This window comes from Podarcis pityusensis (genome assembly GCF_964106645.2).
Source record: "Podarcis pityusensis genome assembly, chromosome: 2".
Classification (NCBI taxonomy): domain Eukaryota; kingdom Metazoa; phylum Chordata; class Lepidosauria; order Squamata; family Lacertidae; genus Podarcis; species Podarcis pityusensis.
The window spans coordinates 45,286,930-45,312,892 of record NC_138029.1 but is presented as its reverse complement, the minus strand read 5'-3'; the positions used below and the strand labels follow the sequence as shown (position 1 = coordinate 45,312,892).

The 25,963-nt window shown below is 42.1% G+C and overlaps 1 protein-coding gene across 4 annotated transcripts in view; it reads left to right on the top strand.

The window, feature by feature from the left end:
* Positions 1-25,963, top strand: part of LOC308471352 (phospholipid-transporting ATPase VB-like) — a 153,775-nt gene that overhangs the window by 114,810 nt on the left and 13,002 nt on the right. For all 4 annotated transcript variants that reach the window (XR_013982894.1, XM_080995324.1, XM_080995325.1 and 1 more), the window contains one exon: positions 24,030-24,127. The gene's annotated coding sequence lies outside the window, so the exon portion shown is untranslated. The remainder of the gene's footprint in view (positions 1-24,029; positions 24,128-25,963) is intronic.

Sequence of the window (25,963 nt, the reverse complement as noted above, 5' to 3'; positions counted from 1 at the left end):
TTAACTTCAGAGCCCTTCCTGCAAGGACACTACATAATAGAGGGTATATAACAAAAGTAGCAGAAGAAGAAATAATCCTGATGAATAAATTGCTATACTAAAGTGCCCTTCTGTTGCACAACTCTAAATGATGCCACTTTGTTTCATGCATTATGTGGTACATTAAGAGAAGAAACCTGGGAGCAATTCGAAGGAGCTGTACCAAGAGAATGGAGCCCATCTGGCAGTCCTTCCTCTTGACCCCGACTCACTTGACTTTGACTGAGTACTGCCCCAGGAGTAGCAGTCTGCAACAGTTCAACAGAGCTGGGGTTACAAGCATACATCAATCATTGAATCCAAATGGAAAAAAACCCCAATAAAATCCAAGTTTAAAACCATCAGATTTACCAAAAACATCCAAGTATCAATGGCTATTAGCCACGATGGCTATGTCCTACCTCCCTCCACTGTCAGAGGCAGTATGAATACTGATTGTTGGGAATCACAGGTGAGGAAAGTGCTGCTGCACTCAGGTCTTGCCTGCAAGCTTCCCGTGAGCATCAGGTTGGCCACTGTGAGGACAGAATGCTAGACTAGACTTTGGCCTGACCCAGCAGGGTTCTTCTGATGTTCTTCTCCATAAGCCAATAAAATCACAATGACAGCATGTTGGGTAATAATAACCATGGGTTGTGGTTGCAGTTGTGAAACTTCTCAAAAGCTTTCACAGGCTTCCTAAATTTTGGAAGGGTTCTAAGTAGCTGCATTCCCCCCCCCCCCCAGCCCAGGAAGAGAATCTCAAAAGCATAGTGCCACAATAATAGCACTTCCTTGTCAGATGTTCATCTGGGTAACGTGGCATTATCTGTGCCCACTTCTTCCCACAAGCTTTAGTTTCCAAACAATTTAAGAGCAGCTCCATTTTGAAATAACTGATCCAAGTGGTTACAAAGTACGAGTTACACTTAAGGTTATCAGTCTGTCATTTAACGCTGAGCTGATAACTGACCTATCTCTTGGGAGGGACAGAGCTGAGGATATCAAAAGTAGTTCCTACCAAAAGGAAACGTCTAAGAAACATGTATACCGTGGCAATGGGAGAGGAAAATACTCCAATCATCTGTTGAGAAGAAGATAGAAGCACTCTCCAGCAGTACAGAAGAAGGAAGAAGCTGCAAGCCCAGTATCTTGAAGAACAGATAAACATAAAAAACAAACAAGTTTTCAAACAAGGAAGAGTATAAAGGGTATTTTTAAGAGCCAAAGAGATAATTTAAGAGTCAGTTTAGAATAAACAGGGAGAGAAGGAAGTATAGTGATGGAAGGAGAGGGACAGGCAAAAGCAAGTCAGCATTCATATCTGTTACTTGTAATGTAAATATGGGAAGAGGCCAAATTTTCCCCATAGCTGGAATATATGTTACAACTCCAGTCTTTTCACACCATGTTTGTGTGCAGCCATGAACAATTTGAATAACAAAAGACTATTGGACCATGGGGTATTTTAAAAAGTAGCTATCAAGATAATCACAGGTGTTGCTTAGGGCTTCCTCCACCCTTTGCAGGAACGGCCCATGCTTTAAAGCTCCATGTCCATTTTTGTTTGTTTTGTTTTTGTTCCAGAGCTTTCCCTGTGAAAACCTCCTCTTTAAAGCTGGATCAGAGCAAATGGCAGTCCGCAGAAAGCCTGAATTGCTGTTGGTTGCCCTTCAGCTTTGAAGAGTGGGTTTTTGTGGGGAAAGCTCCAGGGCAGAGAGAGAGAGAGAGAGAGAGAGAGAGAGAGAGAGAGAGAGAGAGAGAGCTTGGACTTAGAGCTTTAAATTGCAGACCTGTGCCTGGAAAAAGCAGGGCAACAGGTAAATGTGGTTGAGCCCTTCGCATCTCTGGCTCTGATTCTAAACAGTGAAATGAGTGTCCTGCATATTCCACACAATATCTTTTAAGTGGAAGAAGAAGAGACATTATACAGATTACCCTAACTCTCACACTCTCTAAATTAAAGCTTCATAGCAATGAATTGTCTTCATCTATTCCTGGTTTGTGCATTTGCTTCCATTTTGTTTCAGAACTTACATTGTTTCATACTTAGCATTCTATGGCAATCTGTAGAGAGCTGAAGAAATGTTGTGTAACATTTCAAAATCAGTATTCCAGCCAGGTATCCAGGAACACTGAAATATAATTTTCTGAATTCTGACCAGCTAGGAATTTTTGAGTGCAAAACTACTGTCATAAGCATACAGATTACAAGCCTGTCTAGTCCTTTTATCCTGCATCAAATGATACTGAGAAAATGGCATGGGGACTCTTGAAAAGCATATAGCAAAGGGGAAACCATGTCAAAAGGTTGCAATAGAAAGAGCTTGCCATTTTAATTCATTTTAAATGGAACACTGAATAGACTTTGCTTTCTGATAGCCTATAGATCTGCCTCAAAGACTTTTCTTACTCCAAGGCATTGTATGCAATACCTTTTAACACAGCATTGCAAGTATTTTTGCAAAGTCATTCCAATGTTTCTCTCCAACTTCCCATTCTCCTTTCTCTCCTTCCCCCTCCCATGTTCCAGAATTTGGAAGTTCAGGGAGCCTAGGCCTGATAAAAATTACAGATATGCAAAATAAAGACTTTTCCTAACCAAATACCTATGATAAGCCCACATGCAGGACCGTAATGCAACTTGTTATTCCAGGCAACTGGTATTCAGAGGCCTGCAGCCTCCAACAGTTAGGGTAGAATATAGTCTTTGTGACTGGTAGCCACTGGTAGCCTTTTTCTCCACCAAAGTGAGCAGATGTGCAGCAACAGCTGCTCTCTTTCTCCAACCCTACCCTCTTTTGACTCTTTAAAGCCAGCAGGGGCTGTTGGGATAGCCTGTGGGCGCTGCTTCCAGCCATAATATACTCCATTTGTCTCTGTAGTGATGCTTTTAACGTTTGGTGATGCGTGACCTGTATGATTTTATACAGGAACTGTAGAATTAGAAAGTCAAATCAGCAGTGCATCTTAACGTTGCTTCTTTGCATTAGGGACATCAAAAGCAAAGTTTGCCATTTCAAGAGGAGTGTGTAATGATGTAAATTGATGAGCAATCTGCATAATATACATTATGTTCAGGTTCACTGGCAAAAGGCAATATGTGGTTCTTTAGGACTGCATGCTATCTTGGAGATCCAGTTTTTGTACCATTTGTACACAGTTAGGTGACTTATCTATACCAAGACAAGACTAGACTAGGACTGTTTCCCAGTTCACATCCACACCGACACCCGAACCAATTCAATTATTTTTCTTCACTAAGGGTTATCTACTGGCTAGCAAGCACTAAACCTCCTTTCTTCTGTCTGCCCTAGACTTTGATACATCCAACAAGCACCAGCAATTGGTGCACAGAATAAATATATGTTGTAGCCATTTTAGGATTGCCAAGGCTTAATTAAGTACAATTCGGGATTTGCAGAGCTCATACTGTCCAACATTTCTATGATTAAAATAGGGACATCCCATTCCATAATGATAATTTTACTATTTGTACCCCACATATATTACTGGGTTGCCCCAGCTACTCTGGGTGGCTGTGTGTGTGTGTGTGTGTGTGTGTGTATAAATTAAAAAACTTCCGCATACAGGATTTCCTTCAGAAGGCTCAGGAGTCGGATAACCCCATACCCTCCAATATTTCTCCAATAAAAATAGGAAAGTCCTAAGGAAAAACAGGACATTCCGGGATCAAATCAGAAACCGGGACAGCATCTCTAAATCAGGGACGTCCCTGGAAAATATGGACACTTGGAGGGTCTGAGAGCTCAGTGTTTGACCTGAAGTTTCAGGGTCTCAGATTCTTCTTAGGAGAAGGAGTCTCAAAGTGAAGGGCAAGAATTAAGGGGGGGCAGCTTTTTTGCCATTCACTGTGCCAGGCAGTTTTTCATATTCATCAGGCTGCAGCCAGAGTTACCAGGCACAACCATGCTCCCTCTCAGCCAGGTGCCACCCTCTGCTGTCACTTGGATCAGCTCCATCCCAAGAGGTTCCACTCCTTTGGTTTCCAGGCATGATTCAGTAGCTCCCTGCTTCACACAGCATCCCCGGGTCTGAGCCTCAGGTGATGACCTGACAACCCTAATACTGCTGGAGGGTACAGGGATACGTTAACTTGTGTAGGCTTATAAAGCATTTCCACAACCCACTGAGCTTGTTGTCACACCAATGCCATTAGCTTGTTCAGCTTCAGTACAGTTATTTCCACTGGTAGGAGCAAATAAATAACTCTTCAGAGTGTCCCATAGGAACTGCATGGATTTCTGCGGTGAGGCAGAGAAAATATTGCTGTGGGCATAAAGAACACAAGAGAGTCACTTACAGTAAAAGTGAAAGAGTATAATAAAGTTTTGCAGGCTGTGTTACAAGACCAAAAGATAAAGAAAAGTAATAAACTTCAAATTAAACAATGAGCTGTAATGGTTACACACAGGAGTAGCTGCTCTGATGGAAAAGTATGCTGCCTAGCAGACATCTTGCATGCAGTGGTGTTCCTGGTTCTCATTTCCTTCTCTATTAAATTAAGCCAACAAAAAAAAACTTCTGTACAGTTTGATGTGCAGTTGTAGTTCATCTTTTCACCATTAACAATATTGGCTAAGATAAAATCAACAATGATTATGAGTAACTAGATTAGAGGTACCATTGATCTAATTCAGAATGTGGGACCTGCTTTAATTCTATTTGTGTTTACTGTTGGATAATTTCAAACTTATTTGATGCTGAAATGTTTTGTTTGAATGAGTTCTGAACCACAAGTGTGTGTGTGTGTGTGTGTGAGAGAGAGAGAGAGAGAGAGAGAGAGAGAGAGAGAGACCATCACCACAACACAGAATTAAAAGTGCATATTCATTTGTGATCATCCTAAACCAATTTATTGAAATGTGATACTGAAGGCAAACCACAAATCTGTGCCTAGTAAAGGACAGAGGTGGACATAATGCATCAGATCTGGAATCTCAATATGAAGGCAATGTCTGGTTATAATTTAATGAAAGTAAACACAAGCGTGTGTAGCTATACATTTATAAGCTTACCATGTAATTTTACCTTCCAAATGTTGATTCCTGTTGTTTTATCTTCTGCTGAAGCACTTCTCCAGATACAACTCTTGGGGAAGCTGATTTGGTGCTGGTGACCTGCCTGTGGAATGCTCTCTGTAAAGAGATGCACTCAGTTACCTACCGTTCCCAGACATTTGAATTTCTATAATGCCTAAGACTCCAATCCTAACTCCACTTACCTGAGAACAAACCCCATTGAATTTAATTGGACTTATTTATGAATAGACATGGTCAAGATTCCATTGTGAGACTACTGTGCATTTTTAGCTGGAGACTAATATTGTTTTTAATACTATGGATTTATTGTGTATTTTAGTGTTATGTTGTTCATTGCTCTGGAATCTATTGGATGAAGGGCAGTATAGAAATGATTGGTAGATAGATGATAGATAGATAGATGATAGATAGATAGATAGATAGATAGATGATAGATAGATAGATAGATAGATGATAGATAGATAGATAGATAGATAGATAGATAGATAGATAGATAGATATAGATAGATGATGATAGATAGATAAATAGATGGTAAATGATAGATAGATAGATGACACTGGTCAACAACAAATTTGTTGTCTGCGTTTTTTCAGTTGATTTAGGACGAATCTGATGTGCTGAATCCAAAAGTCACATTGGCTTTGCTCAATCAGGTCAAGTTTTTGAGCTATGGCCACATGTCGTTTTTTTACGTTTTTGTTCACATGTACGCTTGTGTGGAGCATTTTAGAAGAAGTTGGTGGGGGTAAAATGCCATGTCGAATAATTGTTTTGATTGGAAATGATTATTTTAATGTCAGTATCATCAGCCCACAGGCAGAGGTACCTGGCCTCCCCCGAGGCAATTGAGCGAGATACTGTGTGTTTACCGTCCGTCTGCGACTCCCGGCAGGCTAGGTAAACAAACTGGCGATCCTCCTCAAACGTGAGCAGGACACACCCTCCTCCTTCTCTCCCTCCCTGCACTCCCCCAGGGAGGGGAAGAAAGACAGACAGGAGTCCTTTCTACATGTTTTATTCCTGTCATTCAACAGTACACAGAAATGTGACTGTTCCCTTCAGACTCCATCAGAAGAGTCACACACTCCTCCCCTGTACTTCCAGTACAGGTCATATGACACTCTGAGCTAACATCCGGTGCTCAGTACAGAGAATAGGCTCCACCTTTTCTCCAACAGTACATCTGCACTGTTTTGCATTCCAGCCATCTGGAGCTGGCTTTTGCCTTGGTGCTTTTTCCTGACAGTATTCAGGTCCGATAGTTCTGGGTGATTATGTCGAAAAAGGATCAGTTTGAAGTCATAAAACCTCGAAATCTTCCATAAATTGGTGTGCTGTTGATGTGACTGGGATCAACAGAAAGAACCAGAGCAGCCTCAAGTATCCTGATCTTCAATCAGCACGTCGTCCTGTAGCTCGTTGTGATGAAATTCCAGTGCCTATCTTCGGAGAACTTCCTGACATTAGTGACGAAGATGCCTCCAGTGTTGAAGGACATGAAGAAGAAGAAGTGGTTCTTGAAGATGATGCTCCACATCCATTTTCCCAAAAGGAGTTGAATGATCTAGTTCGCGACCTCAGCTTGTCAAAGGACTCTGCCGAACTGTTGGCATCCAGATTGAAGGGGAAAAACCTCCTCTCTGACAGTGCTCCATCAGCTTCTTCCGCAACAGGCATCAAGAGTACCTCCGTTTTTTCTCGGAAGAGAAGGACTTTGTGTGCAGATATTGCGCAGCTTCTGCTCAAGCTTGGAGTGCCACAGTATGAACCCAAAGATTGGAGACTGTTCAGTGACAGCAGCAAGCAATCACTGAAATGTGTTCTGCTACACAACGGCAACCAGTTTGCCTCTATACCCCTGGCTCACTCGAGTACACTGAAGGAGAACCATGAAGCAGTGAAGTATGTGCTGGAGAAAATTGGTTATGATCAGCATAAGTGGTTTATTTGTGTTGACCTGAAGATGGTGAACTTTTTGTTGGGACAACAGTCTGGCTTCACCAAGTAAACTTGTTTTCTGTGCATGTGGGGGATAGTAGGGGCCGTGCTCAGCGTTACACGAAGAAGGACTGGCCTGTGCGGGAGGAATTGGTGCCTTGCAGAAAAAGGAATGTCATTAACGACCCTCTGGTGGACAGAGACAGAATACTCTTCCCACCGCTGCACATCAAGCTCGGCTTAATCAAGCAGTTCACCAAGGCTCTGGACAAGGATGGTGACTGCTTCACTTACTTGTGCCAGGCTTTTCAAGGATTGACCATGGAGAAGTTGAAAGCTGGCATCTTTGACGGTCCTCAGATCCGTCAGCTCATCAGAGATCCAGAGTTCGGAAACTCAATGAACGAAGTGGAACTGGAAGCGTGGAAGGCATTTGTTCTGGTAGTGAAGAACTTTCTTGGCAACAATAAGGCCAGAAACTACGCAGAACTTGTCAACAACATGCTGACTGCTTTCAGAAACCTGGGCTGCAACATGAGCGTCAAGATGCACTACCTATTTTCCCATATGGACTGGTTTCCTGAGAACCTGGGTTCAATGAGTGACGAGCAGGGGGAGAGATACCCATTCTTAGAATAACATTCTTTTTTTAAAAAAAGAAAGAAACCCCTCCACAAATTTTTAATCTGATATTGACATCTGGCATAGCCTGACAAGGTGCATTTCCTCATCTGTGGACTGTTTGGTGTAAATGTAGCCCATGGTATCCAGAGACTACTGCAGATGGAGTATGAAATCATTTAATTTCAAGTTCTGGTTATGCAGAATTTGTCAAGGGTAAAACTACTGGAGAAATCTTAACACCATGCACATTTCCAGGTTTTTCAAGCTGTTCACTCTATAAATTACATTTCACCCCTTTTAAAGGTTCCATTTAATTGACTTAAGAAAGATGGAGAAAACAAACTTGACAATATTATTTGAAGCTTTGAGTAGGCAGTTATGGGAAATTACATTAAAAGCATAATTGATCTTTTCCAGGAATATCCAGGGCTGCAATCCTATACACACCTGGGAGCACTGAATTGAAGTTGCACTGAATTCAGTGTGTCTTACAGTACTTCTGAATAGATATGTATAAGATTGTAGATTACTTTGAAGGGCTCCATTAGCATATCATAAGATGATCTAGTCTTTGCTAGAATATGATTTGTACATGAATCATGCATCTACCTAATACTTTTGAGTAGGAGAAGACATTAATTGGATGTTCAGTCATTTGAATAACCTTGTTTACGTAGCCATTCCTTTGGTATTTTTCACTCTGTAATTTTAATAATGTTAGAAGCTGGTTTCCTTTCACACTTTCTCTTTCAATACAAGCAGCTCTGGCACAAAATTCTAAAGTTTTGTGTCAACTTGAACTTTTAAATTAGAAACTTTTCAAATGTTTTTTCTATGATTAAGCTATACACTGGTGATTATTAGATGAGTTTCTTTTCATTCCCTGTGAAATATGACACCTATCTGGAAGTAAAGTCCATTGAACACATTGGGATTTCAGAATAAACACTCTTAATATTGCTTTGCAGATCTCATTAAGTAAGGATGGTCACATGCCTATATTTTCAGGCCATTCTTAAGTGTGGTCAGATCTACTGAAATCCAGGCTTGGGTCCCATGAAATCAACAAAACACCCTTAAGCATGCTTGACTCTGTATTGGATTGTGGTCATACCTACCGTAGTCTGCCTTCTGCCCTCAAACCTCCCTCAAACTATGAGAGTTATAAGTGAGTCTTAGTAAAGTTTAAAGGGCAGAAGGTAGGAGGTAGGGCTCAGCGATATCTGGTTTTCAACATAGTGATATCAGCAGCTAAATGCCGTAATACTGTATGCCAATATATCCCGATGTCCAGAATGTATCTTGACTGCAAGACTTGGTGGCTATGTTAATTCCCCAGGTTCAGAGGTAGAATGGCACTGAATACTAGCTTCTTGGAGCAACAAGAGAAGTGGACTGCTGCCATCACATCCTGTTTGTGGGCTTCACAGAGGAATCTGGTTGGCCGCTGTAGGAAACGGGATGTTAGACTACTAGATGGACTGTTTCACCGATCCAGAAAAGCTCTTCTGAAAGTAGACACTGCATAGTCCTGGATCTATCTATCTGCAATGGAAGAGAAGTGCAGGTGTTAGAAATTGTTCTCAAATTCTTATTACACAAACCTGAACATCATTTTTAAGTGTTATGAAATAAAGGTCTCTGGCCTTCTTTAGCACCTATAAATAAAACTGTATCAGAGGCCACCAGTCCAAGTCACCCTCATTTATCTTACAAATCCCAGAAGGGCTCCACAGCACAGTGTTAAAGTGAAGTGATAATTAATGCAAAAAAAAATGTCAGTTCCGTGGATTAGGCAATGAATGTGCAATTGTCAAAACATTATGTTGTGCAACGGAGGACAATCAGTTCCTCTGTTGCCTCAGGCTAGTCCAAACTCAAGTAAACAGCACACTGTAACAAGCAGACATTAATAAATGATAAAATTCATGGGATCTCTCCTGGAAGCGCAGAGTACACACAGCAACTCAATGCAGTGCTCTCTTCCTCCGCCCTGGTTTTTGCAGATTCTCGGTCTCTGTTGTTACCAATGGTCAGTTCATTGAACTTTTTATCAACTATCTATTCAAGAGCCAGGAATGGCTAAAAGCATACAGAAAAGGGAAATTAGTCTGATTAGTCTGAGAAAATTCACAAGGAATATCTCAGAGAACTTAATGTTTTGATTGGTTGGCTTTGTTTCTGACCCTTCTTGACTTCCCTAAACGATTTTAAAACCACCCTATAAGTCACAGGACTGAGAATTGTTTTAAGATGTTACATTTCAGTTGAATTGCCAAACTAAAATACTAATACAGTGGTACCTCGGGTTACATATGCTTCAGGTTACATACACTTCAGGTTACAGACTCCGCTAACCTAGAAATATTACCTCGGGTTAAGAACTTTGCTTCAGGATGAGAACAGAAATTGTGCTCCGGTGGCACAACAGCAGCAGGAGGTCCCATTAGCTAAAGTAGTGCTTCAGGTTAAGAACAGTTTCAGGTTAAGAACGGACCTCCGGAACGAATTAAGTACTTAACCCGAGGTACCACTGTAGTTAAAATAAATGTATTTCAGGCATTAAATATCACTTTATTGCTCAAAAGTATATTGCAAAAAATATATGTGTAGACAAATTTTCCACGTCTCTGATAATAAAGAGCTGGATGCTAAAACAGAGAACACTAGGCAGAAATAAGAGGTGTGTACTATAGCCAAACAGACATATGGTATGCTGCAATGAATTGACATAGGCACGCTATCCAAGGCAAAAGGAAACACTGTGAAAGAGTGAAAGTGATAAACATAAAGTATCCAGCCACCTCCACTAATAGTCCAGTTCTTTGAACCTGGGGCAACATACAACATTAAAAACTTCTAATACAATGAAATCTAGTCTAAAATTACTAAAATCCAGTAAAATCTCATCTAAGGAGCTGCAGCAATCACAAGTGTACTATATAAAAAAGGACAATGCCCCAACAATAAAAAGTCATGGCCTATAAAACTGCTCAATAAAACAGTACGCCAAAGTCTCAGGTCCCTTAATACAGGGCCAGCTCTGCAGTGCAATAGCACAAAGCAATTTGCTTTAGGCAGCACCATGAAGAGGTGATAGATGAAGGAGGAATTTGTGTCAGGCGCAGCAAGATGTTTTAATGTCCTGGTCCTAGCAGGGTTCCACTTCAGGCAGCAAAATGCCTTGGGCCAGGATTGCATTAATGTCACTGAATGCCCCCTCTCCCAGTTGCCAACCTGCCAACTAGTCTGCAGTAGTTACCAACTGGTGGCTAATACACCTTTTCTTGAGTTGTAGGGGAGCAGCGGCATCCATTCTTGGATGAAACCGGTTATCTAGACCCATTTCAGTCTGGACCCAAACTTGGCTGATACACCATTATCAGGTGAGGGCAAGGAGAGTGAGACCCTATTTCTCCTACTTGACTTCTACATGGCTTTCAATACCATTGGCCATGGTATCATCCTTGACCAGCTCTGAGGGATGGGAACCAGGGGCACTGCTTTACTGTAGTGCCAGTCCTGCCTGCAGAGTCAGTTCCAGAGCTTGGACTTAGGAGAATGTTCTTTGGGCCTCTGGCGATTGTGTTATGGGGTGCCACATGGAGGTGTTTGTTGCCAGTGCTATTTAAGATCTACATGAAGCAGTTGGGATCAGTTGTTATGGAATTTGGAACAAAGTGTCATCAGTGTGCTGCTGACACACAGCTCTGTTTCTTTGTTATAGTACATTTTGAGGAAAACAGTTGATTTTGGACCTAAATTGTGTAACATTTAGATATCTGTTGTAGTGGAGTTTTAGGTATTCAATGTTTGGTTTCTTTAACACTCCTACAGAATAGTAATGAATTCAGGAACTGCAGTCATGGCTGATGTTGCTTAGCAGGAAAAAAAAGAATGATGGCTATAGGTTGTTCTAGGTCATACTGTAAAGCTTCCTATCTTGGTCTTGTAAAGTGTATTAAACTGAAGTTAGAGCAAAGGTTGTTAGCCCCTTTCAGCACTAAATAAAAATTAAGAAAGACGTTATGTTTGTTAATCACCATTTAAGATTTGATTCTTGTTTTCTCTGCAAATAATCAGCCGATAAATGATGTAATGTTGATATAATAATATGAACACCTTGATAAGTTACACTGTTCCCTTTTCTAATCAATTGAAAATGGATTGCATTATTTCATTGTGGGGGGGAAATTAGTACTTCATAGAAAAGCTGTCTATAAATATTCCTTCCAGCAGCAGAACTTCAGTAGTGATGAATTCAGGTAAAAGCTTAATGTAGATGAATGGTTTCCTTAGAATTAGCCAGGTGAGTCTGCATGAAAGCAGATGCACATCATTCATACTAATTACTTGCCAGGGTTTCTTTCCTTTCACATCAGCATTCTCAGCCAGGCCTAGTGGCACCAGCTATGCATTTTTTTTTTAAAAAAAAAAGAAAAACCCTTATTGTACACTAATTCGATTTGCTAGGTGGAACTCTCAAAAAAGACAAAGGGTTTATCTCTACAAAAGATGAGCTAAGCAGTACCTGAACAAACTGCGGCATGTGTGCACATTTGTCTTTCTCACATCCAGGCCTACTTCCTTCGTCCACACATACTCAATGTGCTGCATCATGAGGTAAACTTCCAGAAAATGTTGTTCTAGAGAGGTTATGTGGCCTAGGTTTTTCCAGTGAAGGACTTTGTCTAACAGAAGTAAGGGCCAAACTTCACAGCAGGCTCTGTTGTATGCAGTACGACTTTTGTTTTACAAAAATACAGCCTTGGGGGTTGCAAACTGGAGCAGCTCATTGGAGGCCAAAGATTTTGCAGCCCTTTCCTCCTCGTGCCATTATTCCGCTAACTTCACTGTTCAGCTGCTTTTTTTTGCCAGACAGTGGAAATTGCGCAACTACCTATAGATTTTCCCTTTAAGGGGCGAAAAGCAACAGGGTGTCTGTGTAATTTTTAGCAGGAAAAAAATAGCATGCAGGGAAGGGGTTAGACTTTCTTTGCCATCCTGGTTTTCTGTGCAGTCTTTGCAGCTGTATTTTGTGAGACCCTCTCCAACAATAAGGGCAAATTTTGTACCACTTGAGTCTCAGATATAGTTTGGCCATAAGTGCCTGTCAGCTCATTGTTCACATGCATGTCCCATGAATGGCACAGAGGGGAGGGCAGACGTGTTTCTATGAGGAGCTTTTCATCACCTAACAGCAGGTATCTGGGTGGCTTCAGCTGGTTCCAAAATTATGGTACCTGGTTTGATCCATCAAAGCAGTTCCTGTCTTTTCTGTTTTCAAAACATTTAGGATACTTTTCCTTCCAAAAGCTTCCAAACATTAAAGGAAAAGTACTTTCCAAACAAAAAAGCAAAATTACTTGTGTGTGTGTACATTGGGTGAATAAGCTGTGTCATTTGCTGTTGCCATGGTGACAGGAATCATAGCTTTACCTATCTGATTCCATAACCATTAGTAAAGCACAAATTACTTCTGTCTTTGGATCCAATAGCAATGCATTTGCCATATTAGCCAAAAATCCATTTGAGATCTTAATGTTCTGTGATCCAGAACAAAACAAGCTGGGTACTTAAACCAGAAATACACCACCTAGCCAGCCTTCATTCAAATATGGAATTAAAAGTGTTATCTCCTAGTTGCTATTCAGATGAGAATCTGATTATATCCCAGATGCTCCTTTCATTAGAAATGATGTCAAGTGCTTCTATTTCAGAGCTATCGGAAGCATAAAAAAATGGAGATCAGATTTAGATTTGTCAAACTCACGATGCCAAGATTCTTTCTTAACACTGTGAAAGTCACATTCAAAATTTGCAGGAGGCTGTGCCCCTTTTTCTTGCTTTTATGTTATGATTCCTGGTTCACATGCCATTTCTTATAATTTTTATACATTGTGGGGGGAGAGGGGAGAAAGAGAATCTGCAGAAAACAAGGGGGGAGTATCTGTGAAAACTCCTGTAATTTGTATCTTTGGCCTCTAAAACAATTGTAAGGGCTGCTTGCTACCTTCGCATTTAGGAAAATGGATGAAAGAGGTAAAGGATTAGTTCAGATGTAACAATCTGGCTCTAATAAACAATAGTTTTTACTAGGGATGGCTGAATCTATCATCTTTCGGTTTCTCTGGGTTTCTTATTTTTCTTGGTTTCTGGTCAATTAAATTAGTTTCCCAGTTTGAATGGGAAAGGGCGGTTTAAGAAACCCTTTGCAGGAGAGGAAGGGAGGAAGGAGCATACAAGCCCAACACTTGTTCTTGGTTTATCAGACCAAAATCTTTATGTCTTGAACTGGGCCTAAGTAAAATTAAGTAGAATTGATGGAGCCATAAGAATACTTACATGTGCTAGATGCCAACAGCTCTTGTAGCAAATTCTAACTCACATGGCTCTTACTAATGACTCTTACCACAGAGTTGGTTGGTTGTACTGCAGGAATATGATGGTCTCATTGCGTGCCCAGGTGGAGACCCCCCAACCCCGAGAGACCACCAGAAGGAATAACAACTCATGACAATGTGTTATGGGATTAAAACTGGCCACAACTTTATTAAACCTTTTAGATGTAGGAAGACCTTGGCTTAGGCATTGGGTGTGTATCCCTCCCAGCCCCCCAGTCGGGGAACTGGGGCTCCTCCGGGTGAATGGGATAGGGGAGGGTGCACTGCAAGATCCTTGTGTACACAGGCAGCCCACCTCATATCCCCGCAACGCAGGGGAGTTCACTGACAACCTTTCAGTGCATGGCCAGTGACTCCCTTTTCACTAACCCCTTTAAGAGGGAACCCTGGAATCGCCGCTGCAGGGGGGGAGTGAGTCACCACTTCATGCCCCCCCTCCATTTAGGAAAGATAGACTAAAGGATTCCACCCATGGCCTAAAACCGCCAAAGTTGTGACAATTGCTACAGGGAAGGCAAAACCTGCGGAGCAGGGAAATTCCTTCCCAGCTCTTCAACAGCAACCATCAAAAGACTGCAGCAATGCCCGCTGAACAGGAAGGAAAATGGTTAACCTGCAATGAAGCATTAGACAAAAGGAGGGTGGGTGGGTGAAGCTCCAGAGCCGACTGCATGTTTGCTGCCAGCTCCGCCTCCTATTTATGCATCTCGAGCGGACCAATGGGAAGCCTGCCCATTCGCAGTCCGCTTGGCTGGCCCCGCCTCAAACAAGACACTGATAGATTAAACTGGGGTTTGGTGGGAACCCCCAACAGCTGGCGACAGGGAGGTGGGCCAGCCCAACCAGCTGGTGAATCCCACGTGGCCCGGGGGTGCTGCACGCAGTCCTGCAAAGGGCGCCCACAATGGGAGGTGTGTGCACTCATTCTTACAGGAGCATCAAGGCATATCAAAATACTTATTACAATAAAATTCATGGCAGTCACCCAAAGCAGCTGCCCCACATCTCCTCCCCAATAACAGCAAAACTCATGACATGCTTTTATTGTGCTTTGCATCCCTCCCACAAGAAACAATGTATGAGATGGCAGAGTAGAGAAATGTGAATCTAAATGACTTCGCAACACACTTTTTATTGCATACACATTGTGGGGAAGAGAAGGTTGGGGTGGGATGACAAAATCATTTCTCCCATGGCTTACAAGTTTTCAAGTTGCATCAAACTGACAGGTATGGTCATGGCAGATTGGAGCTGGTGAGCTTTCTGATAAAATCAAAGACTCTAGCAAGACAAGCCCTTTTAAATAAAGCTACCAGCCCCATTGGCAGCATTCAGCTATGTTTTACTCAGAGTAAACCTAATGAAATTAATGGACCTAACTTAATCACGCTCATTAATTTTAGTTGGTCTGCCACCCAAAATTTCTAGAGACTAGTCTACAAATGAATGTTCTGTCCAGAGTTTTGAAAGTAAACAAAGCATAAGCTCCTGGAAATATTTTCTGACAAATGTTCCTGAATGATATCCTGTTGAAATCTCAAACTGAACACAGCAAAAACAGAGTTCATAAGCTTTCCTTTCAGACTGTTGTCTTTTTTCACATCTCTTGTCACTGCTGGAAATTCTGTTATCTCTCCAGGCTACCAACATGGGGTCAAGCATATTGACCACTCCCTTTCCCAAAAGGATGAGAAGGCAACTAGAAAACTTTTTTTTAAAAAAAACTTGCAAAGATACATACAGTGGTGCCCCGCAAGATGAATGCCTCGCAAGACGAAAAACTTGCTAGACGAAAGAGTTTTCTGTTTTTTGAGTCGTTCCGCAAGACGAATTTCCCTATGGGCTTGCTTCGCAAGACGAAACGTCTTGCGAGTTTGTTTCCTTTTTCTTAAAGCCACTAAGCCGCTAAGCCGTTAATAGCCGCTAAGCCGCTAAGCCGTTAATAGCCGCTAAGCCGCTAATAGCCGCTAAGCCGCTAATAGCCGTGCTTCGCAAGACGAAAAAACCGCAAGACGAAGAGACTCGCGGAACGGATTAATTTCGTCTTGTGAGGCACCACTGTACAAAATAGACGTCTGCTAGAGGGTTGTTAAGTATTCTGAACTTAGAGAGAATAAAAAGCTTAAGGAAACAAGAGTGACAGCAGAGAAGCTGGACTTCATTCCTGTGTACCCATATATTTTCTCAGATGGAGGGCCATGTTCCTATCAGGGAAATCGTCAAGAGACCACATGTCAATGATGGGTGGAGGAAGACTCAAAAGTGGCCAGAGCAACAAATATAAATTTTACCTTCATTCATTAGGCTAGTTTCTACAGAGACTTACACACTTCTCTCTATCCTTCACCCAAGCAGCCAACGGACATGATCAGAGTTCAAGAACACATCCTAGCAAGGCAAATCCATGTGAACAGAGCAGGGAGCAGGAGCAGGGAGGAGTGTGGCCTGACAGAGCCTCGGTGACTGGAAAAAAAGGCTCAGAGGACTACATTTGGCCCCCAGGTCTGAATTTCCCCACCCATGCGATATACACTTAACCTAGGAGCTTCAGTGAGCTCAGTGGGGCTTACTTCTGAGTAGGCATAGACTTGCACTGGCATTTTAAAAACTTTTATTGGCATTGTTGTTAGCTGCAGAAAATGGTTATGAATCCCAGTCTAAAGAGCTGTTAGAAATCGTCAATAGAAGGTGCTTCAGAGACAAATGGAAACTTAATGCTGATATATTGCTAAGACCGTGTGGACACTGTGCTGAAACAATCAAAATGAAACAATCTACCTCAGGCAGCACCAGGTGGGTGGAGAGGTTAATGAAGACAGGAATTGGTGTCTGAATAGTACCACTGGGTTTTTCAAAAGTGCCACTCCTAGATGGGTACAGAGGACAATTTGGCCTTCCCTGCAAACAGTATTCTCCTGAGAATTAACTTTCTCTGGCAACAATTGTACCTCTAACTACTGCAGCCAGTTAGGCGTAAAGAAGAGTCCTGAGGCAGAAATGGCATATATGCTCACACCAATCTTAGGTTCATGACTCGTCTTGCTAAGGAAGCTAGCGTCTTCATAGTAATCCAACAGGCAGTAACCCTGCAAGATCACAGGCAGAAGTCCATCCCATTTTTCTGATCTGAAGTCCTTTCACTGGAGATTAGACTTGGGACTTTGCGTATATAAAACCAATTATTTACTACAAAGCTATGAAGAGTACTACACCTCCCCTTGCTCCTTCTCTTCCTCTGGCTTCCCCCTAAATAGGGATGGAGAAGACCTCAGTTCAGTTCACATTTAAATATGAATTTACCTAATATGTGAACCAAAACACAGCCATCCTTTGAAAGTTGCACTTCTCCGAATGTTGAGATGCAGTTCTCCAGTCAAGTAATGTGTAAAAAACCTAGGGTAAAGTGCTCATAGGAGGACTTAGTTGAATACAACCCTTGGGGCAGCAAGAAATCTGGCCTATCGTTCTTTTAATTTCATACTACTGGAGTAACCAGGTATAGTGAGGTTCAACAAATCCTATAACTTTGAATTTCTGGCCTCTAATATCAAGTTTCTCCAAGCCCCAGACAAACCCAGTGCTGCTTTCAGACATAATCAAAAATGTCAGTTAACAATTCTCATTTTCAGTTACAAGGACTAAAAGAACAGAGTGTCTCTAGTTCATGATAGAAGTTGGTTTACAACACAGTGAATTATCAAGTGACCCAAATTGTGACATCTTGATTGGAAAATGCTTCTATTTTAAGATATCTGTATGAAATGCTATGGAGTGGGGGGGAAGGACTCAGCCAGGGACTTTGAACAGGCATCTCCTACAACAGAGGAGACCCATAACACCCCCTCCCCATAGCAAGGTAGTCAGAGTATGCATCTCACTATAGACAATACATCTATTCAGATGAGATCCAGAAAAGGGAACCCCCCCAAAAAATAATAATAATAATAATTTGTGCTTTCTTCTTTGTCCCTGGTAGAATTTCTGAAGCCACATGCTTCTGGCAATTTCATAACTTCCTTCGGTGCTTCCCTATTAATAGTTCCATTTCATACATCATTAGTCTGAAGCCTTTAAAATAACAAAAAGTTATTTCCAAGGCTCCTTACTTCTCAGCTTTTTCTCACTGCCTGTATTTTCTCTGTAGATCTAAACAGAGCTTTATTTCAGCCAATAAGCATTGCAGCCCATTTATTTAACCACGGTCAGCCTGGGGTATGTAAAGAGACAATAAGCACCTGTAAAATATGCCTCCTTCACTGCTGAACAGCCTTCATTCATGCATCTGAAATTAGAAGACGAGATGTCAAAATCTAAATATTTGGATTTACACTGTACTTAAGCTGCAGCCAGATCTAAGCAGTGATTGTCCCCTTGACCAGCCTTCTTCAACCTTGGGTCTCTAGGTGTTTGTTGTTGGACTACAACTTCCATCATCCCTGCCCACTGGTAAGCTGGATGGATATTATAGGAGTTGTAGTCCAGCAACAATGAACTCTGCCCTGGGCTACCAGACAGTGGCAGGTGGTACAGTAGTAGTATAACCAGTTGTTGTTGTTGCTGAGCAGCAACTGAAGAGGACCAATCCCATCCTGGTGGGTTTGGAAGCAGACCCTGGTGAGGTCAGCTCCATTCAATGCAAGCACACATCCTTGCCTTCAGTAGCTGCTAAACAGCAAAAGCCATTTATTGCAGTCACATCACCTTTCTAGCAGCTGTTGTGACTGCATAGTCCAAACCCCCCCCCCCTTTAAAAAGGCTCAAAAACCAAAATTATTTCAAGGTTTTGGTCTCTGTCCCAAGTTCACAGCTCTTGGTTTTGCAATTAGCGTTTATTCGTTATGAAATTCACTGCTTGCTGGCTGGTGTTCCCTTAACGTTAAGAATCGGCAGCGCATTGAGAAAGACTGCCATATCTTATTTGTTTTGACATCCTTGGCAGCCCAGGAAGTGCTGTGCAGGGCACATTCCTAGGAATGAAAAGGAGCTGCTGTTCTATTTCCATGGTGAAACATAACCATGAAACAGGAGCACGGAGAGCTGAAGACACCGGGCTGATGCTTACAAGCTTACCTACGGTGATGAGGCCTCTTTGTAGCCAAGCTGCAAGAATTATGTTGCAGATCCTTGTTCTCTGCTCCTAATTTAAGCCAGGTTTGTGAGGCTTATGCAACTTTCCTTAATACCTTTCCACACAAAGCTCTCTTGTAAATAATGCATTTCAAGCAGAGATGCCCTGGAAATTAGCAAGTGGAGTGTTGAAGATTTGGAAATGGTGTTCTCTGGCAGGTAATCTCCTAGATGGGATTTACCAATGACCAGAGGGGAAAGGTTTCTGCCTGGAAAATGACAAACAGTGTGACTTGAATAATTCATTCCCGCAGTCCTGCAAAATACTGCCTGTCCCTTGCTCACTGCCATCCAAGCAGCGGCTATCTGTTTATACTGTTGCTATACCTACATGGACTTCTATTGACATACAAACATTTCCTCCCCATTTCCTTCACCCTTCCTTGTGTTTACTAAAGGGATAGGTCCCTGAACAACAGGTGGTGGCCAGCACACACATGCAGCAACTCTGAAAGCAGAGCTCTGTGCTTTTATGTCAAATATTAGTGCTCTTGTAGAAACAGCTCAAGAGATCAAGAGTCATTAATCATTAGCAGAACCCGTCTCCATGGGGATGTATTGTAATTGGAACTGTGTCAGCTTCCAAAGCAGTTGTGTAACAACATATGGCCTGGCTTCACTGACATCTGTTGTTGCTAAGCCTCGTTTGTTGACAATCGAGGTCACACCATCTACCAGTTACCTGTCTTCAACACCACCTGACCACAGGTTGTGCTTTTATTTTCTTTCTTTCTTTCTTGGCCATTGCAGATGCACTAGCAGCTCTTAACCCCTGCTTACTTCTTTGCCCTGTTTCCTGGAGTGTGCTACTAACAACAGGCAACAGAAGCAGACAAATTACAGCCAGCAGGAGGTATAGCAGTGACACAGCTCTGGTGTTAGACATGGGCATCAGATTACAGGATTCTGTGTCAACAGCAGAGGCAGCAAGCTTTGGGAATATCATCATGTTCTGAGGAGAAAGGTGACAGAATAGCAGGGTTTCACAGCAGCTAAGCAGATATGGGCCACTTAGCTAAACAGAAGCTTAAACTGAAAACCAGGTCTGGCCTCAGCAAACATATGCTCTCTTTACATCTTCCCAAGAAGCTCATTGTTGCAACGTCTCCTTGTCTCATTCCACTTTTTCAATAAGGAAGCAAACTCACCTATTTGGCCTTTGCACTTCTTGCAAAGTCTACCATTAACTCTAAGTGATGTAAGCATCAAGGCTACCAAGTGGCAAATCAAGGAAGCAGCATTCTCCCAGGGAAAGGGTGGTCCCGTGCAAAAGAGGACAGCCCTCCTATGCCTTTAATAGTCTTGTAGATAAGGAAATTTCAGCAGCTATAACTTGCAAGACAAACTACACCTGCTGAAATTCCCACTTTGACACAACTATTGAAGGTGCACCAGCCCTGTGCTTTTTGGCATCTGTCCATCCTATCAGAGACTATACTTTCATGTCTTTTATTCTCTTTCAGTTTTACTACAGATTATGCATGTAATTAGCACCTTAACATCTTTGTTTTTTAATAATCATTTTTAATTAAACATTTTCAGCATAAAATACAATAAAAGCCCATTTCTATAGACCCCAGATGTCATTTGAGATCTGAGTCTGATTTCCAGATTCATTGCCGTCGCAAAATGCTTGTCCTGGAGACACTGGTGCCCATGAATTCACAGGCAATACTGTACAATGCAAAATATTGCCAGTACTCTGACAATGCTTAGCTCTGTATGTCTTTCCCCATAAATCCTGACATCTCTGCAATTGCCCTGCTGAAATGTCTGAAGGTGCATCAGTAATATTCAGTAGGCCATTCAAGGATGTTTGACTTAATAAGGATAAAGAACTGGCAAGAAGGAGAAGAAGAAGAAGAGTTTGGATTTGATATCCCGCTTTATCACTACCCAAAGGAGTCTCAAAGCAACTAACATTCTCCTTTCCCTTCCTCCTCCACAACAAACACTCTGTGAAGTGAGTGGGGCTGAGAGACTTCAAAGAAGTGTGACTGGCCCAAGGTCACCCAGCGGCTGCATGTGGAGGAACGCGAACCCAGTTCACCAGATTATGAGACTACCGCTCTTAACCACTACACCACACTGGAGGTCCACTTTATCCTTCCGTGTATCCCTGGAAGGAGAGGAGGTACAAGTGCAGGTAAAAGCCCAGGAAAGAACGCAGGTCTAGTCTACAGCCATGTGTTAAAACCATCTAGGTAATGACCATGGTTTCAGGATGTGTTCTCCAGCTGCACAGTTTCCATGTTTTCCCAATGCCAAACCTGGTCTCATAATCCATATATGGGACTTGATTCATTTATATGGCTATCTAAATAGGTCTCTCCATCTTTTGCAGCATGTTCATTATACTGCAGTGTGCTGAATAGAGCAGAAGCAGTGGAGTGTCTAAGCAAACAGATTCAGATCTGGAAGAATGATCCACTTGGGGACTTGGTTTTTTCCACACATAGCCTACTGTTACTAGACTGATGCAAATGAATTATAAAAAGATGCTAAGAACAGTTCCCTCCACACACACATTATCATCTAAATAGTATCAGGAATGGAGTCTCCATCCCAACATAAACAGATAATTAAAAGAATGTTGTCAAGGCTGACATGTTCAAAATGTGTGTAACCCTAAAACCCTGATAAAAGAAAGTAACATTTTCTGGGATGAAGGCTACAGCCATGTTAATACATTGTTCTCTTTTCCAGGCTAGCAGTATTGTTATTTTAGGGGGGAATCATGTACATGGGATATGATTATGCACGTACAAGATGACAGGATTCTTTACCATTGAGAACAGATCCCTCCCCCCCTTCATACTATATGTTTTAATGCTTTCTTTATCGTGTGTGTGTGTGTGTGTGTGTGTGTGTGTGTGTTTTCCAAACTATGGTGCCAGCAGTAATTCTCTACAAACTACCATAACCGTGGAAACCCAATGAACCAACTATTTGTGTCGTATTTTCTGGTGCAAAAGTAAAAAATATATTAAAAAATCCTATGTGCTCCAGGTGCTGCAATAAAAACCCAAGTAACTAGGCTGATTACGTGTCTCTGCATTTCATCACTCTGTACAATGCGCCTCTGCCCTCTTTTGGTCAAATATTTTTTACATCCTCATTCCCCAGCGTTCTCTCAACTAAATTTGTCGGGACAACAGAGTCGAAGTCATTTGCCACAGTGAACTCATCAAGCTTTTGAAAATATTATTGCAATATTGCCTTTATTTTACGTATATTGTTACAGTTGCTATACCAAACACACTGCAAAACCGGAAAATGGAGGTTTTAAGTGATAAAGCCATGAGTGATCTTCATTCCCTGTAATAGCAAAATGGGCAGCTCTAGCCCTGTGCTGGTTGCTTTGGGAGCAAAGCAGAGCCGTCCACAAACAGCATGAAAGATAATGAATATCCAAGTTAGGCTGGAAAGATTTCTGTTCCTTTTGGAAAGGAAGAAATACAGTTCACAAGGTTTAGCACTCAGTAGTATTCTTCTCTCTCTCTCTCTCTCTCTCTCTCCTCCACCAGCTGCATTCTTCCCCTGATGAATGCATATGATTCTTCATATGATGAGAAGAGTGGAGAGATACTGTCTTTTTCTGCCTCCTCTGTCAACAGCCCTGTCACCCAGCCCCACCAGCCTCCACAAATTGGAAGGCAAATGTCTGCAGCAGGAAGCCTGTTGTACATTGAGAACCCACTGCAATGTGATTTATGTAGAATCATGCATGCTCAGGAGCCTAAATTGTATAAAGCCTCCAAGAGGACATCAGCCTGCCCACTGCAGCCATTAGCCCTTCAAGACAAGGGAGAGTTGGAAGGGGTGGGACTGGGCAGCACAGCTGCACTCTTGCTCATGCTAGTCTAACCACATGGGGAAATTGCATGTCCAAGTAGAACCTTACCTATTCATAGATGGACAGCATTTGAACAATATCCTTATACTGGAGAAAAGCATTCAGGTTCAAACAAGGAACAGAAGCCTCTGTCCCTGCAATGGCTTTCTCATTCATTTCGCTGGGGATGGGAGATCTACAGTAACATTGCTCTTCACCCATGGGTGAATCTGCTGCCTTGACTGAAAGAATGAGGTGGCCTGCACGTGCAACACCTCCACTTGTATGTGGCTTAGATTGAAAGTTTGCCACCTAGTTATCACAAATTATGCAGGATTATGATGTCTGGCTGGCACGCAGGCTATGAAGCTATCCAAACAGTAGAGGAGCCTGCCAGAAGTATAGCCACAAGCCAAGCATATAATTCAAGCATTAACATCACTAAGAAAGTTTGTGAATATGCCACTTGCAAAGAGCAAAACCGAAATGTATCGAGGAGGACAAAGTAAAACTGACCGCATTTACACTCTCTTCCAAAAGCTGCCATAATGTGCAGCAGTTACACAGCCTGCCCTTAACCCTTAGTCCTGCCTCATTTCTGTTTATAGACACTTGGTTTCCCACCTCGCTGCTATTCTGGTGCCATTGCCTCCCACCTTTATTTCATTTCCAGCCAATCCAGGCCCACATGGTTGATGTGATAACAATACAGTGCCACATAGCCAATCATATTTGGATGCAGAGTAACATCATGCAGAGGGAAATCATATGGGAGGGAGGGAAGAGAAATGGCCCTGTCCCTGTTCTAAAAGGTCAGCCCTCTCTGTTTTGGAGCAGCTGACCCAAAGGTGCTTTGTGTCTTAGAGCTGCTCACTTGCACTCCCTTTTGCAATGGGACATAAAAGTTTTACACATTAGGAACTCTTCAAAACCAAAAGCACCCCCTCCATCCTCATTTCAGCTCAACTCTAACTGAAATTGACTTTTCATCTGTAATGGAAACTGCTTTTCACTTTCAGAAGCTACAACTGTGTGTAATCTCAAGAACATCTCAATATAATGGAGTGAACTGAAGAAGAAGGAAAAACAATTCTGTCCCCAGAGTTGATAGGAAAAGGTAATCATTTGGTTTACATTTTCTGCGGATTTCATGACTCCTGTCCCCCCTAAAGGTGACCAGGAAAAATTACCTTAGGTGGGAGCAGAGGCTTGGCTATGGCTTTATTTGATCCTTTTCTTACCCAGTTTGTAGCTGCAGCCTGCAAATTCTTTAGTCAGGAACCTTCCACTTAAGCTTGTTCCACAAGCAGCCTTTAGATCCAGTGTCAAACCAGCAGCAGCATCCCAAGGGACCAGGAGACAACTCAGGCTGACTTGCATCCTCATTTGGTCCTGGTCTGGTCACTCAAGTGGGGAGGATGCTTATTCCAGGCCAGGTAGACAGTTGCCAGATGACCCACACCTTCCATTATCAAATTTTAGTGCTGTATTACTATTGAATATGCCCACAATACACACACCCCCCCAAAAAATAACCCCAACTAAAGCAAGCAACAATATTTTTTAATCAAATTTTGTAGCATATCCTTAGAAGCAGGCTCTCTGGATATGCCAAAATATGCTTCTTGGATGAGCATGCATTATTTAATATAAGCCTGGCAAAGAGAACAGCCCATGGCTGCTTCTCCTCCTATATTATTGCCCGTGTTCTTGTTCTCCGTGAGCATGGGATGTGGTAGCTGCAGTGAAACAGCATGAGCAGAAGGTTTCAGATGGCCTGTGATGTGTGAAGAGTACCGATTCCAAGCGTCTCTGGTTGAAAGGTCTAATTCAGTTGGCACGAATGCTCATCTTTAGCTGTGTATCTGGAAGCAGAAGCCTGTCTATTAGCCAAAAGCACTGATGTGAATGCTGATGAGAAATGAGAGGGGAAAGTACTCTGTCAGCCTGCTGGAGCCCTTACAGCTGCATGAGCATCCCTCGGGGTCTTCTTACTGAGAGGCGTGTGCACAGGGGAAGCATGGAAAGTCAACCTATTGGCATCTTTATTGTTGATGCTAAGGGGCTTTTTTGCATTTAGTGGTGGTAAAGGTTAGTGCCTTCCTTAATGAATAAACTTCAGCAGGAGTATTGTTTAGAAATGCATATTTACATTTATCAAATCCAGGATTGAAAATAAAAGAAGAGCTATCAAGTCAGGTCAAGTCAAGAACCATTGGTTTGCCAACTGTAGACAGTTGGTGTGGAAACAGACTATCTCTTGTTGTGCGTTCCTTCCTGATCACTGGTTCACAGCTGATAGCCATTGACATGCACATCCTTCTTCTTTTATCCAGTTTTTAAAATCTGAAGTATTAAAAAAAAAACAATACAATACAATACAATAAAAAGACTCATATTCTGAAACATTTTGTCAGGGGTGAATGCAATTGTTCACTTCCTCTGCTCATCTAACCCTTCCCCACAAAACTGCAGCTCCCACCCTTGAATATATCTTTCCATTGTCCCAAGACCCCAAACTTCAAGATGCCCAAATCACATAAGACATTCTTAACTACATTAACAAATAGATTAAAAGAGCATAACGAAATAAAAAGCAGTAAGGGGAGGGAGACAGGGAAGAGTTCTTTCCTTAAAGTCATTGACAACTTTCCCAGCTAATCAGATATTCCACATGCCTTTTCAATCCCCAGACAGGTCAAGAAAGCCCTACCACATAGATTTTCTCTTTTTATATGTCACTTTCTCACTGGCTGCAGGGGTCAATAGGTCATGAGATCAGCAATCTCTATCTGGTTGCATCCAGGTCTTCCACTTTTGTGGGGTCATTCTCTTGACAACAGCACTCCATTTGAAACCAGGCTACTTTATTCTTGCTAAGTCCTTATATCTGAGGGATGATGTAGCTCATAATATTGAAGTAGAATTGAAGACTGCACATATATGAAGATAG